The sequence below is a fragment of the Episyrphus balteatus genome, chromosome 3 (assembly GCF_945859705.1).
Source record: "Episyrphus balteatus chromosome 3, idEpiBalt1.1, whole genome shotgun sequence".
Taxonomy (NCBI): Eukaryota; Metazoa; Arthropoda; class Insecta; order Diptera; family Syrphidae; genus Episyrphus; species Episyrphus balteatus.
Window position 1 is genome coordinate 40,738,990 of NC_079136.1, and position 15,320 is coordinate 40,754,309.

General features: G+C 30.8%; 1 protein-coding gene across 4 annotated transcripts in view; it reads right to left on the reverse strand.

Annotated features, from left to right (window-relative positions):
* The window catches only part of LOC129914533 (uncharacterized), a 148,726-nt gene that overhangs the window by 35,761 nt on the left and 97,645 nt on the right, over nucleotides 1-15,320 (reverse strand). The window lies entirely within an intron of this gene.

Here is a 15,320-nt window from a genome sequence, read left to right on the forward strand (position 1 = left end):
AATGTCGTATCGAGTATTTATTGAGACAAAGCGATTGCCGTTAAGTGAGAACGATTGATTTTTGCCGGCAGTGCAGAAGTGCAAAGACCAGCAGTTAAATTGTCTGCAAAGCAGTGTTGCCAGGACCGGCTATTTATAGCCAAACCGGCTCCTTCAAATTTTCCCACGCTCCTTCAAATTCTGATTTCCGATTTATCAAAATTTGGCTCCTTAAGTTTTCAATTTGGCGAATTTTGGCTCTTTCAAAATTAAAAACTTTTATAATAAGAAACTTGATTTCTTTATGTTTTATTATGATCACACCTTAAAAGTCTTCGAAGTTTAACTAAACTTCTTCGAAGTAGAATCTGACATCTTGCTGAATAGCGCAATTGTGAATTTACCTACTTCCATGTTATTCATTTTTGTTTCCACTTTTCCACAATCACCGTCATCGAGTTCCTATAAAAAATCGTTTGAGCTCGTCAATTAGAACACTGATTTTTAGTTTAAAAACATTTTAAGATCTTCTACGCTGTCTTTTTTATCACAATACTTAGAACTAACAAAGAACGGTGCTTTACAACTCGAACTATGTCGTATATTCAATATGTTGCCTATCAGACAAATCAAATCTTTTGTATTTAATATTTTTGAGACCTATTCTCAAAGAAACAAATTTAGGCCCATTTGCTCATACTAGTCATAAATTCTAATCTTAGATAGGTCGAACATAGCTCTAATGTTTTACTTAGTTTATTCTAAGTTTCTAAAAAATATTTATGTTAAACCTAGCAACGATTCACTTTCATGCGAGAAATCGCTGAGAGCTTCAAATTAAAATGTCAAACGACTCAAACGTCAGTGTATTTGAATTGTTTTTGAGAAATTAACCGGGAATAATTCAACAAATTTATTATTTTTGCAATTTTTATTGCAGAAAAAAGTGTTAAATAGTGAAAGTGGCAATAAAAATGTGTTTAATTTAATAAAAAAAATTATTCATTTGACAGAATTTGTTTTGCAAATATTTTTGTTTGTCAAAAAATAATATGAGATATATAAAAACAAAAAGTGAACAGTGTTTCAAAAATGTGTGTCGTAAATTTTACCGTTTGAAGATGGTTAATGCTAATAAATGTGAGTGAATTTATATTAAATTGATAATTTTTTTCCTTTTCTCCCACATACATCAATTTTTTAAGCCGCGTTCTTTCTTTTTTGGTCAATTAAATACTTTAAGTTGATCATAAAATCCTTAAGTTCTACTATTTCTTGCCCCTAAGTTATGTTAAACTTAGAGGAATTTATGACACAATTTGAAGTTCGTGCAAACCGCTATGTATAACTTAAGGGTTTATGTTTCACATAAATATTTAAGACTCGTTTCAGCAAATGGGCCTTAATGAATCTAATGTTTCAAAAACGAAAACTTAGATTTAAGTAAAGTAGGTATATTATGACAAAGTCCTGTTTATGAAATGGATATTTGAGTCAATTCAATGACGAAACATGCAATAGTAGATGTGTTTTATTTTTTTCGTGATCCAGGTCAGATCATTTTTTTATTTGCTTTACAACAAACGGAATATAATTGATCATGATGAGAAAAATGAGTTTATTCCATTAAACCTTATAGTTTTTGTTTATATTATCATAAATCTAATTTAATTTAAAGTTTGAAAAAAAAAATTTTTTTTTTTAATTTTAAAAAATGGTACAAAATACATATTATGAGTTATAAAGAACGGTTTTTGAAATTGGCGATTTTTGACGCCAAGACTTCTTAAATTCGGCTCCTTGTCTCTAAAATTCTCTGGCAACACTGCTGCAAAGTGCAAAGGGTCATGAAAAAATGCACTTTACTTTTAGAAATTGACAATGTCAAATCGTTAAGGAAATTATTTCATTAGATGATTTGGGAAATTGTTTCATTTGGGCTCTACTGTAAAAAAGGGAGCGTATCGGAATCCCGCTTTTTAAAAATCCCGTTTTTCGAAAATCCCGAAAAAAAGTTTCAAAATCCCGTCTACTATAATACCAATTTTTTAAATCCCGTCTTCTGAAATCCCCCTTATTTAAAATCCCGATCAATTATAATCCCGCATTTTAAAACCCCGTCAAATCCCGAAAATCCCGTTTTTTTTTTTACAGAATACATGCTTAATGCATAAATAAAATAAACATGAGAACTAGACAAAAAATTAATAAAACTGATTTTTTTGCGTCGTAAAGCCCATATAATATGTACCTACAACATATTATGAAAACGGTATTTCTTTTATAAAAACATAAAATGATTCAAACCTTAAATTGAGTTCACAAGTGAAAGATATTTCATTTAATTAAATATCAAAACTGTTGAAATGCATCCAAATCATATAATTAAACGGCGAGCATAGTTTTTGTGGTACAAATTACCCGGCCCCCAAAAACCGAAGGGGAACGAAAGAGAATGACGCGTAGATGTGCAGAATCACATTTTTTTTTACTTTTTATTAACCGAAATAACGAAATTAAACAAATTAAAATTCGATACAAAATAAAAAAAAAAACAAAAACAAAACAAAAACAAAAACAACTGGAATTCTATTGGAAAATTTCCAATCGACTGGAATGAAATGTCATTTATGACTGAATGAATGAATGAAAGCATTCAGCGAAAATCAAAAAAACATTAAGGTGGGTTCACATTGGTGCGTTGTTTTAAGATCGCACGTAAGCTATGGTTAACTTTCATTGTTTTAGTTATCTAAGTTTAGAAAGTAAGATGTTTGTTTTATTACCATGAATTTTTTTTGTTAAAATCGAATTCTATTAAAATCAAGTCTATTACTTTTGTAAACACTTTTGATACCAATGAAATCTATTTTCGTCCTTTTCTCTCTTGAAAGAACATAAGGGGTGCTTTCATAATTGCATGGTTGCTTTGTTTACATGCGGTCATTTGCGATCAGACTAATGTCAGAAAAACTATATGCGCATGTATTTTACTTTGAATTTATGAACACTTTTTCTGATTTGCGTCATTTGGCAAAATTTTTAAGTTTCAATTCAGCCTCTTCTCCAAAACAATTATATTTTCTTTAAGAAGAAAAAACAACTTTTTTTAACATTTCTCTAAATATTTACAAATTTATTATATCCAAGAAATTCGCGGCTATTTTTGTTATTTTTAATTGAACTTTGAATTTCCAATCAATATTTTGACAAAATTGAGAAATAAAGAAAAGCTGTATCATTTTTACCGCATTTTCTTTCTTTCTTTGAGTTTAAATTCATTGCGCATGGGAATTTTTTCATTTGCACATTTGCGCTGCAAATTTTTGCGTTTTACATTTATGAACACCTGACATTTGTCATTTGCATTAATGAAAACTTTGCATTGGTCAGACTTGCGCAACCATGCATTTATGAAAGCGCCCAAGAATTTGTCAGCAATTACATGAAGCCTCAAGAGGCGCGACTCTTTTTAAACATAATGAGTGCAAAAGAGAAAAAAGATGAAAGAAAAAATTATCCGACCGGAGAGTCGTGGGTCGTGAGTCCGAGACTCTTTTTTGACGTTTCTTTTTCCACTTTTTCTTTTTTCAACATTCCCTCACATTTCTTTTTGCTTCTTGGTGGAATACAACAACAACAAATTTTAATTCAAAAGATAAATGTCAAATTTGAGTCCTTGACTCAAAAGGCATCGTGTAATAGTACGCGCCTCACAGAATGATTACACACCCGACAAACAATTTTGGTTCTATAAAGCTTTACAGATGCAATTGAAGCAAAATTGTTAGTAGGGCAGCCACACAAAAAAATATAAAAGTTCTGACCTGGGATTGCGACTAGATTTTTCATATAGTTTTTGGGTCGCTGAAACCGAATCCGAATTCCGTTTTGCTCCATCACGTCAGGTTTTCGAGATAACCTCATAAAATGTCACGAAAACAAAAAATTTGTTTCTCTGATCTGGATGTGCGAATATGTTAATCATATAGTTTTTGGATCACTGAATCCAGATTCGAAGTCAATTTCGCCCTATCACGTCAGGTTTCTGGGATATCCTCAAAAAAATGTCAAAACCAAAAAAACAAAAGTTTTTACCTGGGGTTGCTACTAAATTTTTCATATAGTTTTTGGATCGCGGAAACCGAATCCGAAGTCTATTTTGGCGTATCACGTCAGGTTTTTGAAATATCCTCAAAAAATGTCTAAACTCAAAAAAAAAGTTCTTATCTGACATTTTTTGAGGATATCTCAAAAACCTGACATGATACGGAAAAATAGAGTTCGAATTCGGTTTAATCAACCCAAAAACTATATGAAAAACTTAGACGCAACCCCAAATAAGAAATTTAGTTTTTTTGGTTTTGACATTTTTTGAGGATATCTCAGAAACCTGACGTGATAGGGCAAAATTGACTTCGAATCTGGATTCAGTGATCCAAAAACTATATGATTTACATATTCGCATATCCAGATCAGTGAAAAAAATTTTTTGTTTTCGTGACATTTTTTTAGGTTATCTCGAAAACCTGACGTGATGGGGCAAAACGGACTCCAGATTCGGTTTCAGCGACCCAAAAATTATTTGAAAAACTTAGTCGCAACCCCAGGTCAGAACTTTTTTTTTTTTGTGGGTGTGTTATCAAAAGAAATTTCGAAAAAAGAGTCAAGCTTCTTGAGGCTTCATGTAATAGCTGACTTTGACAGTTCCTTTACCATTTTACCAAGTTTTCACTTTTAGACGTTTACATTTTTGCATAAAAGGCACTAATATTTTATCGCCGCATGGCAAAGCGTTTTTCTTATGAGGTTCAGGGAAAACTAACAAAAACGTCTTTTTTGTTCCTTATCTACAATAACCTAAAAAGTGAAAAAAAGGGAAATTTACAAAATTAAATTTTTTTTATTTCTTTCTAGCGCTATTTGTTTTTGTTTATTAAAGCAAAAAATAAGCTTTTTGCATCATTATTTTTGATTTTAAGGTAAGAAAAACTGTCAAAACTGTTAAGGTATAACTACAACGGCCACTTTTTGCAAAAAGTCAAAAAGTGAACATTTTCAAACTCATTTTGTGACAGTTTTTCCATCACAAAATAAAAATTTTGATGCAGAAAGCTTATTTTTTGGTTTAAAAAAACAATTTTTGTAGTTTTTTTCTAAAAAAAAATAGCGCTAGAAAGAAATAAAAATTTTTTAATTTTGTAAATTTCCCACTTTTCACTTTTTAGGCCATTGTAGTTATGCCTTTAACAAATTGTTTTTATACAAAAAAATATGGTTTTCGCATTTTTTGTTTTAATTTTCTAGCCCGAAGAACCATACAAAAATGCGTTTGAAAATTGTCACTTTTGTACTTTTTCACTTTTTGAGCCAATGTAGTTAAAAGCCACTTAGATAATGCTAAAAGTCAGTAAGTCAACATTTTCAAACTCATTTTTTGATAGTTTTTTTCGACCAAAAATTAAAAATAATGATGCAGAAAGCTTATTTTTTGGTTTGAAAAACAATTTTTGTAGTTTTTTCCAAAAACAAATGGAGATTGAAAAGAAATAAATTTTTTTTACTTTTTTAAATTTCCCACTTTTTCACTTTTTAGGTCATTGTAGTTAAGCCTCAAGGCTTTAAAAGTATAACTACAACGGCAACTTTTTGCAAAAAGTCAAAAAGTGATAGATTCAAACTCATTTTATGACAGTTTTTACGACGACAAAATAAAAAATAATGATGCAAAAAGCTTATTTTTTGGTTTCAAAAAAAATGTTTGGTAGTTTTTTCCAAAAATTAAAAAAAAAAAACAAATATTGCTAGAATGAAATAAAAAAAAAAATTTAATTTTGTAATTTTCCCACTTTTTCACTTTTTAGGTCATTGTAGTTATGGTTTTAACATAAAAAAATAAAAAATACGTTGTTGTGCGACGCAGTTGTCGTGGTAATGCCTTAAGAATTGATTTGTTTGATTAAAAAATGTCGCTTCTCACCACATAGTACCACGGATTACCTTTTTACTACAGTATATTATGAAGATCTACACCTGAACATACCTTTAATAAATGTGAACATATCTTTAATCATTATTAAGTGTCTGAACGCATTCATTAAAATTTTCCTGGAAGATTTGACATTTCTCAAACGTCAAGCTGAAAGTTTTCTTCGTATTGTTAATTTGAGAACACCAACTTCAAATAAAGAGTAAATTCTAATTGAATATCGTTTTTTTATTGCGGAAAAATATAAAATAAATAAAAAAAAAACCATTTGCGATCAAAATATATTTTTTCCTGGCATAGTTATTGTGAAAAAGTCAAATTACTGTGACTTTTCTTCCCGTGATTGTCTTCAGGATATTTTGTCTCTGTAAAACGACAGCATACGGCCAAAATAATTAACTTTCTACTTCATCTTCACTTAGATCTTAATAATATCTGCAATTTCCTATTGATTTTGATTTAATTGAATTTATATTACCGAAGAAAATAAACAAAATTATTGATCAAAGGAATCTCTGGTTTTATTTTGCAGAAGTTGTTTTGATTTCAGATTGACGTACGTGTTAAAATTGTTGTCAAAGGACACATACACAATCGCAAAAAGAACTCGGTCTGTTTTCATGTTCCTACAAGCTAAATGAAAAAAAAATGGTGTGAATGACAAATTTGAGTGAAGTTGGTGGAGGTTGAATGATTGACGGATGGAATTTGAACGAATGGAACATGAAACAGGTTGAATTGAATTGAAATGCAAGGTGCAAACACAATGCCCTTAAGGTGATTACACTTTGCATTTTCTTTTTCGATACTTTTTTTACGTAGTTGAGCGTAGTTAAAACGTAGTTCAACAATATCTAAATCAGGCTTAAAATATATCAAAAAGTAGGTATATTATACATTCCTGTGTAAAAAGTGTAGTTAATCGTAAGAAAACAACAACAAATACTATAAAAAATAAAGAAACTATTTTGGTATTATTGTGTTCAAAATTGTTGCAAATAAAAAAAAAATAAAGAAATTGGCACTCGAATTTCGAGGGCTGGGTCGGCTAGTATAATTAAATGAAATTTCTTTTGATTGTGTATGTGTAGTGTGTACTTAATTTAAGGTGTTGTGATCATTTTATGTTATTATAAATCTTAGCATTATCACGATTTGATTGTTCTTCTGATACTTTAAAGTATATATTAGTTTGTTAATTGATTTCTTTTTAATATTACATTCTTTACTTTTTCATATTTTTTTTATAAATTTTATTTTTTGCGTTTAGAAAAATCTCTCAACTTTTAATTTGTTTTAATTTTTTACTATTCCGATTTTGCAATCAAAACTAGTTGTTTTATTTTAAAAAATCACGCAATTTTTTAAAACAAAACAACTAGAAACGGGATTACAAAAACCGGGATTATAAAAAAGTGGGATTATAAAAAGCGGGATATCGAACCCAACCTTGTAAAAAGGTTATTAATCTAAAGATTTAGAAAAAAAAGGAATAATTGTATAAAAGCAATCGAAAAGAAGTCGAAAGCGAAACAAAATAACCTTTTTTTCTTCGCACAACTCTATGTCAATGTTTTTGCGTGACATCCTACTAAAAGTTTTATATAATCTCAAAGCTTATTATTTCCGCTCAAAATATATGACTGTACAGCATTTCAAAAAGAATTGGAATTTTTCCAATGCAATCAGTTTTTTATAAAAAAAAAACGTTTTTCATAAAAATGGGTCGCTTTATATATCTATTTTAATACCAAAAATAGATTTATGCAGCTAGCTACACTCAAAATAAGATGGCACTCAAAAAAGTGTTGTTTTAAGAAAATCTAGCTTTTTAAATCTCTCGTAGCTTAAAACTGAGCTACGCCAAAAAATAAATAGTTTTTTTTAGAAAAATAATTAAATTCAGTTTTTTGCAAACGCATGAAAATCACTCTCACCTATAAGTTCTATAAGTTTGAGATTTATTGCAAGCTTACAATAATTCATAAAAATAAAAAAAACACTCAAAAAAATACCCCTAAAAACTAGTTGTTTTTCAAAAATTTATAATTCGAAAATTAGGAGCTAAGAAAAAGTTGAGTAAGACACCAATATTTTTTCCAGTATCTTCCCATTGGTATAACTCAAATTGTTCCTAAAAATGTCCCCTTCCAATAATAAGCACTTTGTCGAAGAGGTCTATCCCTTACATAGTTTTAAAAAACCGTTCATAGCTCAGTATTCAATTTTATTAAGAATTTTTTCAATATTTCTGCCATTTTTCTAATAAATTTATCCAATGGAAAAAAGATTCAACTTTCTACGACTTACCGTTCAGAAAATAGTTTTACTATCATCTCATTTTACCCTTATTTGCCCTAGGTCATATAAATTGGCCATAAGGGGAAATTGATTATAAGTCATCGATTTATAAATTATCACTTCAGAAAACCTAAAAATTTATTGAAAATACTAAAATATGTTTTGTAAAAGTGGTGATCGGATTAGATTACTTATATAAAATTAATCTTTTTTTTTGTGTTTTTGTCACTTCAATTTAGGGATGGCGGTTGTTAGTACAAAAACCGGTTTTCGGTTTTTCCGGTTTTTTTTCTTTCGATTAAACCGGGCCAAAAAACCGGTTTTCGTTTTTTTTTTTTTGGTTGATTTAAAAGTAAAAAAAAAATTAACTTAATTTGTCAACCAAAAAAAAAAACTTTTCGAAGAAAATCCCTAAGCAAAGCTTTTTTAAGTTTGCTATGTGCGATGTGCCTGGCTACACGGTGATTTTTGAATCGCCTAAGGGGGAAGATGCTCACGAAGGGAACTGAATTTTCTGAGGGCAATACAGTTCCATTTCTAAATTTTTCTTCTCTTTGACGTTTGTTGCAAGAAAATGTAAAAGTGGAACGTGATTGGGCACAACAGTTTGTAGCCACCGCATGTGATTTTTTAATCGATTGAAAAATCGCTGTGTAGCCAGGCACTATTGTTATAAGAGTTCTTAACTCACTCTTATTAGGAGTTTTGAGGAATTTTTTAAGCTAAAAATATGAATGAAAATTTATGATTTATGTTATATCGTTAGTTGACAGAGGAAATGAAAGTTTTGAGGGTTTTCAGTTTTTTGTCTCGTCGGATCTTTTTTTTTGTTTGACGTTTTTTTTCGGTTGTTCGGTTTTTTTGCAAAAACCGGTTTAAACCGTGAGAACAAAAAACCGGTTTAAACCGGCCGGTTTTTCCCATCCCTACTTCAATTTCAGTTTTCGAGTTATGAAAACGTTCCGGGAACGCTTTATTTTGAGTACCATATTCGACTTAACATAATTAAAATTGAATAATCAGTAAATCTAGATCTACCCGCTTTTTTTTCGGGCGAAATTTAAGCTAACATTTGATTTATATTTCATTTCTGTTGTTAGCAAACCAAATTTTCCCATCACCCTTTATAGATTCCACTTTCAAACCCAAACGTTTTCTAACAACAATAATGAAAAGTTCGTTATTATTATGAGTTTAAACCTTAAAAAAACGATCTAGTGAGGCGGCTTAGCATTAAAAAAGAGTTCAATCGTGCACTTTGTGATAAAAGCATGAAATTAACATCGTTGGTAGTACTCAATTTAAGAGTTATTTTGAGATATTGGGCCACCTTGTATTCCATTGGGAAGGGTAGATACAAGACTTTTTCTGTGTTGCACTCGATTTGTTGCATATCGTAGTATAGGCAATGAAATATTGTATTAATATGATACATGATTTCGAGGTATTTTCTAACGCCCGATCGAATAAAATCAATACCAAAATGTCTCGACCATCATGTAAAAAGTTATTGGACTCTTTATGAATTGTCTTTTACTTAAAGAGCAAGAGTCAAAATATTATCAAGTACTCCTTGAAAAAAAGTGGTAGGTTGATAAAATTTCGTGTGGACGTTTCATATACCATAGAAAAAAATAATAAAATATGTTCATCGAAAAATTTCAGGTCAAAGGGTGTTTTTTTTAGCGAGAAAGAACACTTTTGAAATGGTACCATTGCAGCACATGGAAAATTTTTGCATTTTTTTGAACCGCATATATATTTTATACATCGTATGAGAATCAAAAATAATCAAAAAATGAATTATATTTACCATGGAATGTTGAATTTTCATGCAAAACTTAAATTGCTTGCTTTTATTTTTTATTGAATTTTCATACAAATTAATATTTTGAAGGAGTGAGGTGCAAAAGTAAAAGTATGAAAAATAATTGTGCAGTTTGTGATAAAAGGATCAAATTAATTGGATTGTTAGTACAATATGTAACCCTCATTTTAAGATATTGGGCCTTTTAATATTTCACCTATGAGGATGTACATGAGCCATCTAATAATCACAAATTTCACAAAACTTCATTTAAATTGCTTTCTGTGCATCGTTATAAACATCTTTAAAGGTAAAATATTAAGTGGCCCAATATCTTTAAATGAGGGTTATTTATTGTACTAACAATCCAATTAATTTGATCCTTTTATCACAAACTGCACAATTATTTTTCATACTTTTACTTTTGCACCTTACTCCTTCAAAACATTAATTTGTATGAAAATTCAATAAAAAATAAAAGCAAGCAATTTAAGTTTTGCATGAAAATTCAACATTCCATGGTAAATATAATTCATTTTTTGATTATTTTTGATTCTCATACGATGAATAAAATATATATGCGGTTCAAAAAAATGCAAAAATTTTCCATGTGCTGCAATGGTACCATTTCAAAAGTGTTCTTTCTCGCTAAAAAATACACCCTTTGACCTGAAATTTTTCGATGAACATATTTTATTATTTTTTTCTATGGTATATGAAACGTCCACACGAAATTTTATCAACCTACCACTTTTTTTCAAGGAGTACTTGGTAATATTCTGAATCTTGCTGTTTGAGTAAAAGACAATTTATAAAAAGTGCAATAACTTTTTACATGACGGTCCAGGCATATTGCTATTGGTTTTATTCGATCGGGCGTTAAAAATTACCTCGAAATCATGTATTATATTAATAAAAAGGTTTCATCAGCTATACTATGATATGCAACAATGCGGGTGCAACACAGAAAATCTCTTGTATCTACGCTCCTGGATGGAATACAAAGTGGCCCAATATCTCAAAATAACTCTAATATTGAGTAATACCCATGATATAAATTTCATGCTTTTATCACAAACTGAACGATTTAGATGCTAAGTCGCCTCACTAATCTGTTTGTAAAGCAAAACTTCATTCAAATCAAAGTTTGTTGTTTAACGAGGAGAGCTTTGTTGTTGTGTACAATACGCCACCTTTCTTAATTTTAAAGATGAAAAATTAGGAATACCAATAAATTAAGAAGAATCTTTGACTCTTTAATAACTCAAAGGTATGCCCTTTATAAAAATCAACTTGAACCTTATCGAAGAAATACCTATACCAAGTAGAAACCCTCGAGGAGTTTATAAGTTGTCTTCAAAAAAACAAATAAAACCCCTATTGTAGGTACCAATTAATTTGATTGGGACTTTATTCTAAACCTAATAAAGAGCTATTAAAATATGCTTTGTGCTGCAAGACACACCACTTAAATTGATTTGAAATACTACACGGAGAAAACAGACCACACAGAATTAAGCGGAGCGCACCTTAATTTAAGCGGATTTTGCATGGGTTCTTGCTAAGATGACTTTTAAACTAAGGTGACTTTCACCTTAAATTAAGGTGACATCACTTTAAATTAACGTGACAAGTCACATTAATTTCTTGAATGCTTAAATAAAAAAAAAAAAAAAACTGACAGCCACTGGGGATCGAACCTACAACTGTTGGGTTACTAGGCCAGTGCCTTACCATCGTGCTATCTCACTGTTGGGAATAAGTATGATAAACTGCCAGTAAAGCTAAAGTGTGACTATATCATTTTAAAATTTTTATTTTTGGTCGGTTTTTTTAAGATGAACATTCACATTAAAATAAGATGAAGTTCACATTAAATTTAACTGAGTTTAAGTGGAATCACCTTATTTTAAGCGGATATCATCTTTTTTTAAGGAGGTAAAATTTAAGGTGCGCATCATCTTATTTTAAGGTGACATTTTTTTCTCCGTGTATAAAATATTTATTGTTCCTTTGTTTTATGACTTATCAGATTCAAAATCCCTTTTCATTTTTTAACAAAACATTTACAACTCTACACAGCATTGTAGAATTCAAATCTCCACTTCTTTGAAATTAGTTTGCAATCAACTTAAACTCACGTAATTTTACCCAACATCCATCATCATCATCAGCAACTGGTATTACTTCAGCAGAAGCTTAAAACGGATGAAAGTTCAATATATCCAATCAACAAAATAATCTTTTTACCATATAAGTAGAGATAGGGTAGATAGATACACCGCTGATACTGAAACACTGACGTAAACAGAGTCTATAAATGCTATGTAGGACACTAGTAGTTTGATGAAGAGGTGATGGATGAACCATCCAGCTCAGCGGATAGTAAAACAAAAAATTTAGAGTATCCGATTTCGGAAGTACCATTCATTATATGTATCCCCCTTGGCTTTGTAAATGAGGGATTTTGTATGAAGTGTGAGAATCTTTTGAAACTGTATGCACACAATACACCTCCTTCACCTCTTTTTTGATATATTTTGGAATCTACAACATGCAGGTTGCAATTAAGTTACTTTAATTAGCATGCGATAAGTTTCCAGTTCAGTTAACTTTTATTCAGGTGGACTTTTGGTACGTGTTTAATGTAGGTACATAAAATGGGTAGTTGCTGGGAGTATGAAAGCTCTATATAGTAGCAACAGGAATTGGGTGTTTTTTTTGGTTTACTTGTCGATTTAATTAAAACACACAATGACACAGCTCAAAAATCAATTAATGAACTCAATTTACTTTCAAAAGATGTGTGCTTACAGATCGAAGGCAGAATGAGATATCAACAGAAAGAGTTGAAAAGGTTTATTTTTTGAAAGGAAGAACTGCATGCATGTAAAACAAGATTTTTGCAACATAAAACTGATGGAAAAGTCTGTATAAATTGGTGTTCGTTCGTTATGATGATCGCTGTTGGTCTTTGTTTTTGTGCTCTCCGAGTTTTCCAGCATTGCACGCTCTAGCAACGACGCACGTAAGTGAACTTTGATGTTAATTTTTGGAATGACAGTTCGTAAATAGCGCCTGAACGTCATCTATTGTAAGAACCTAGTACCGCAAATATAGGTGGAATAAAGTCATATCCCGAAAAACCAACGACAAACAAGGGGTCTTTCGCGTATTCTAAATGAAGATCTAACGTATAATTTATGGTTCAGGTAACGCAAATAGACAAGAAAACATTTGCCGAAGAACGACGAACTGTACAAGCTGATGACGTTAATAAGACTGGGACACGTTAATCTATTGAACACCAAGCCAACGTTTCAGATTGCATAGTTTTCAAAACCAAGCCGATCGATGGACGCACGAAATAAAGGAAACCTGGTTGAAGGTGATCTCCAACGACTTGAGGTGTTCAATTGGATAAGCGACGCACAATGGGGCAAAACTCAATAAAGCTGGCATTTCATCAAATCACGAAGTTGAGTGTTGTTTTGAATAACCCAACTATTTCTCTTCGAAAAATATAATAGAGAATTGAAAATGAGAGAGAAAAAATTAATTTAAACCTCGTGGTATTCAGGAGATTGTCTCAAAGGAAGAGAGAGATCACTTTTGGGTAGAGTTTTAACGACTTTTTATCAGTTTGGATTGCTTCAATAAATTATGAACTGTTTATAATTTATTACTTCTACTAAGTTGAATCTTGAAATGGAATAAGGTCCATTTTCTTCACTCGGAGTTGAACAAAACTTGAGAATTTTTATATTAAAAATTCTCAAGTTATGTTCAACTCCGAGTGAAGAAAATGGACCTAAGTGAGCTAGGCCTAGGGTACGTTCTAATAAATTTTCTTTTTGTGAAAAATATGCATTCAAAATATTTTAATTCCTAGTCAAAAATGAAAAATAACCTGAAAATAATGTGTTTTCTGCACTCTTCTGAAAATCTTAGTCATTTAGTTGTGTTTGCCGTAAAACGCCACTTAGTTTTATATGTCATTTTGTTCCACGTCTTATCTAGTTTTAGATTATGAAAAGTTTTTTTGCTACTTTTTGCTACCCTGTGAGAATTGTTCATTTTTAGCTGGTGACGTCATTTTCTATAAATGCCCGTTTTATAGTAAAAATTGAGAGTGATAAAGACATCTAAATTATTAAATTCGTTCATTTATTAAGTGTGTATTTATTTATAATAAAATATTTAAAAAATGAATTGAATAAAATTATTTAAAAAAAAAAATATATAAATAAAATATTAAAAAAAAAAAAAACATACAAAATTTCAAAAGTGGCAACCCTAATTTTTATTTTTTTTTTTATAATTGTAATTGTATTACTACTTTATAAAAGGCATTCAAACTTTAGGTAATTGAAAGTGATTGAGAATTTTCAGAGAAATTTCAAAAAAAGTGTATGGGTGGTGATGGTGATCCTAAAAATGGGCCTGGCCATTCGAAATTTTGCCTAGTGTCTAGCTCTTTTGGTTGATTTAATGCCACCTTTTTGCCATTTTGCCTCATTGTGCGACGCTCTGAGCGATATGAGCGATGCCCTGCCCATTCCCAATTCTTAAAAACACTTTAAAAACGCCTCATTTTCTTCAAGAAGTGGACAATGAAGAAAATCTCTTTACAGTTGTACAAGGAAAATAGAGGTTTTAGCTGGAATCTACGAATTGCACAAAAACGACAAAAAGTTTCACAATTTGGCTCAAGAAGCAGAAGATGCTGCAAATAGGAACAACAACAAAATAGTCTATAAGACAGCCAAGAAGTTTACAGGTAATCACAGGTTGTAGCTTAAGACAGGATCTGGTAAAAGACAGATGGTAGCCTGCTTAGTTCGGCTAAGGATTATGGATCAGTTCAGTAGCTTGAAGGCGCATTTTGCTTCAGTCTTTAACCGCGTACCAAACTCATTAGTAGGGATTTGATCAGTACCGCGATATTAGCACTGAAGAACATTAAGATGGTAGGATTTGTATTCCCCCCAAACTGTAACGAGCAGGAAAAATCGAGTGTACTAATACATTCGCTCATAGAGCCACCCTGTATCACCAAACGCTTTCCCGAAAAGTGGAATAAGGGTGCGATCATCCAGCAAGGAATTCGCATTTTGTTAACGGTTGCTTAAACAATAGAAAACGCAAAGGCAGTGTTCGGAATTTTGTTCAATATTTGCAGGAATAACTCTCCGGTTAAAGACCTAGCTACGGCAGTACCGAGGGAATGTAAAATGTTTAAGG